The following is a 4,076-nucleotide window of genomic DNA, read 5'->3' on the forward strand; positions in this document are numbered from 1 at the left end:
CCGTGTTCACAGTTAACATTGCATGATGAGTTAGGGTTAAGGGTTATGTTAAAGGGCTAAGGTTAGGGGAAGGGTTAGCTAACATGCTAAGTAGTTGCAATGTAGCTAAAAGTAGTAAGTAGTTGCTAATTATCTAAAATGCTAAAGTTGTCCGTGATGAGATTCGAACACACAACCTTTGGGTTGCTAGACATTCATGTTATAGTTAAGGTTAGGAGTTAGGTTAAATGGTTAGGGGAAGGGTTAGCTAACATGCTAAATAGTTGCAAAGTAGCTAAATAGTAGTAAGTAGTGCTAGGGTGACCAGACGTCCCCGTTTTTGGTGGCCTGTCCCCGGCTGGAGCTGTCCCCGGAAATGTCCCCGTTTTTAACTGTGCGTTAAAAACAGACTGCAAAGTGAAATAATATTTTACGTGGCAAGAAAGACCGGGCAGCAGAGCCTACCGGTTGACGTCTCAATCGCGTTGTGCTTGTTTTGTCCAGCAGAGGGGGCTGCTCGCCATAGCAGCTTCAATAATTATTCTTCTTCTACTAACTACTTGCACGCGCTCGTTTTAGAGAAAACTGCTGTGGAAAACTTTGCCAGAAGCTAGCAAGTGTATCTATAACATCACCACAAACGTCTTTTCAAGCCAGGTAAGTTACAATTGTTTGAGATACTAGCTAATGATGCTATAATGTCACAATTTATTATATAGATAGATGATCTGCTTTATAAGGTTTTAAATAGGTTATGCTAGCTAACATTAGCTATGTCCACTAAGTTAACGTTATCTAGCTAGGTTAGCTAGTTACTTTCATGGTAGCTAGGTTGAAAAACGTTCACATGTAAACATGCAGTGGATGGGCTATTTTGAAAATATTATTATATTAAATTAATGCATAATTCTGAGAATATTTATTTGTAGATTACAATTTTAATGGTTTGGCATTATAACTAGTGTGAAAATATATTTAGACATTTTCATGGATAACATTAGCATAATGTTTTCTGTTAGAGTGGATAGGAGGAAGACTGGATAGGAAGAAGAGTGAAAGAGATAGGAGGAAAGGTAAAGATATGATTGTAGAGCCTGCCAATTTATTATTCCAAACAATGTTTTTGAGATAAAATACAAAAATGAGGCAAGCAATGGGAATCTGTTAAGCAAAGTATTTTATCTAATAGTGTACTATTTATTATTAAAGATTGGAGAGGAAGGAGAAGGAAAAATGAAGGGAGTAAAAAGAGTGAAGCGAAGAGAGTGTGGAAGGGTAAAGAGCAGGAAGACGAGTGAAGAAAAGAGGAGGAGAAAGATTGGAGGAGAAGAAAAGGTTAAGAGAGTAAGAAGAGTGACACAAAGAGAGTGAAGAAGAGCAGACAGAGGTACAATGGCGCTTTCCAAGAAACGGAAATGCCATTTTAATGACAACATGATGAGAGAATTTCCATTTATACGCTCAGGTCAAGACGATAGAATGGTTAACTGCACCCTTTGTAATTCCTCTTTTTCAATTGGCAGCGGGGGAAGAATGGCAGTGGAAGAACATCAACAGACGAAAAGCATAAAGCCTCTCTGATTGCCCGTGTTGGTATGCCCTCTGTCACCACATTCTTCAAGAAGGTAGAGCCTTCCCAAGAAGAGTATGATTTAGCTGTGCAGGAGGGTGTCTTTGCATACCACACTATGCGACACAATCATAGTTACAGATCTATGGACTGCACAGCACAACTCACACGGAAGCTTTATGAGCCAAAGTTTACATGTGCTAGGACAAAATGTGAAGCCATAGTGAGTAACGTGTTAGCACCATGGGCAAGTACTTTGGTAACACAGGACCTAGAACAGGTTGAATTTGTGTCCCTGTCCATTGATGTGTCCAATCATGGACATGTAAAGCTGCTGCCAATACTAGTCAGATATACTAGTAAGATATATGATGGCAGCACATCTGTGGACACAAAACAGCTTGATTTTGTTGAATTGAAAGGAGAAACAGCAGAGGAAATTGCAGCTGAGGTCCTGGTGGTCATCCAAAAATGTAACCTGGAAAACAAAGTTGTGGAATTCTCTGCCGACAACACAAATACCAACTTTGGTGGCCTGAATAGGTTGGGGAGGGTCAATGTCCATACCAAAGTTAAAAATGCTCTGCAGCGGGAGGTGATTGGCTTAGGTTGTCCTGCCCACATCATTCATAACACGGCCAGAACAGCTTTGGACATGATTCCCCTTGATGTTGAGTACCTGCTCACAAAGATATTTGGATATTTTCACCTTCAGAGTAGAAATACTGAAGAGCTTTTGTGATTTTGTTGGCCAGGAGTACCATAACATTTTAGGACACAGCTATGTTCGCTGGCTGTCCATGCTCCCTGCTCTAGAAAGAGTGCTGAAAATGTATGTGCCATTGAAATCCTTTTTTATTTCTGAAGACAAATGCCCTGTTGTCCTGCGAACAATGTTCAAAGATCCACTGGCCTGGCCTTTGTCCATGGAAACTTGACCATATTCAGTGACACGATCAAGATGCTTGAAGGCCAGGACCGCTGTGCTGTGGAGTCCGCTGCAATTCTGAGAAACGTTGAGGCAAAATTGACTGCAAGACGTGATGACAACTTCATTCCAGTTTTGGTCAGAGGACTTCTGAGAGAGCTAGAGGAAAATGGAGCCATGTCTAAAGAGAGCGTTCTCAAAACATCCCAATCATTCTTCACTACGGCTGTGAACTACTTCCAAGCATGGGGAAAGCACACAGATAATCTAAAAGATTTACATTGTCACCTTTTAAAAAGGCAACCTCAGCATGAAGAGATCCAGAAGGCAGCAGGCACACTGCAGGAAAAATGCCCCAATGTGACCATCAATGAGGATGCATTGTTTGACGAGGTTACTGGCCTGCAAGAGTTCCTAAAGGGAGGATCGCTTGAAGAATGGAAAACATCTGAGACTACGCTTAGTCAGAGATGGAGCACGGTGGTTACCCACTTCAAAGAGAACGACATCCCACACACTAACCTGGCTAGATTAGCATCTGTTGTCATGTGCTTACCTGGAAGTAATGCACCAGTCGAGAGAGTGTTCTCCCAAATGAATGATCTATGGACAGCAGCAAGAAATAGGTTCACTGTTCCTACCATCAAGGTCATGCTTATTGTGAAGACAAACTTCAACCTCCCCTGCCAGGAGTTCATGGAGAAGCTGGCCAAAGACAGAGTAATCCTGAAGAAGATACATTCTTCTGAGAAATATACAGATTAGGTTGGTATAAGTATATTATGTAGGTACCAACCTCATCATCGTCTTATTCCTTTATTAATTTAAGTATTTCACATATACTATTGTCTGTTTTTTCAATTTTGCTAATGTTCTCTTCTGCTCTTATTCTACCCAGACTACCAGGACCACTGAATGGCTGTTCAGATTGGACAGTTCTGTCTTGTCTGTAGTGTTTCTGTAATATAGTTGTGTTCTCTATCACAGTGTGCCTGTTAGACTAAATACATGAAACCGGAATTGTCCCCCTTTTTTATTTCATAGATAATAACATTGGATATTTTAATGATATATTGACCGCCGAACTGGAAATGTCCCCGGTTTTAATTTCAGAAATCTGGTCACCTTAAAGTAGTTGCAAAGTTGCTAAAATGCTAAAGACACACACACACACACACACACACACACACACACACACACACACACACACACACACACACACACACACACACACACACACACACACACACACACACACACACACACACACACACACTTACTACATGCATGCAAGAGTAAACACACCCGCATAGATAAACACAGCCTTCCCAACAGGCTGAAACCAGCAAAAACAGCAGTTGTCTGTGTCTTCTGCGGGGCCAAGGAGAAAGTGTGATTTATAGCATGAGAGAGCTCTCCTCTGCAACCCCAAGCAGTTCTAGCAGCCAATTGTATTTACTGTAAAGGCTCCATCCTGCTCACTCAATCGAATAGGGGTGGAGGTGTACGAGAGAGAGAGAAAAATATTGTTAATTTATGTAATACTTCATATACTGTACATTGCTTTGCCAACATTGGCAACCACCCATTCATGCCAAT

General features: G+C 41.2%; 1 long non-coding RNA gene across 1 annotated transcript; it reads left to right on the plus strand.

Annotated features, from left to right (window-relative positions):
* Positions 1–550: 550 nt before the first annotated feature.
* On the plus strand, positions 551–3,734 carry LOC139545311 (uncharacterized). Its single transcript, XR_011669031.1, has 2 exons — positions 551–636; positions 1,503–3,734. It is a non-coding gene; the product is annotated as an uncharacterized lncRNA (long non-coding RNA).
* Positions 3,735–4,076: the final 342 nt, after the last annotated feature.

This window comes from Salvelinus alpinus, chromosome 19, assembly GCF_045679555.1.
Source record: "Salvelinus alpinus chromosome 19, SLU_Salpinus.1, whole genome shotgun sequence".
Classification (NCBI taxonomy): domain Eukaryota; kingdom Metazoa; phylum Chordata; class Actinopteri; order Salmoniformes; family Salmonidae; genus Salvelinus; species Salvelinus alpinus.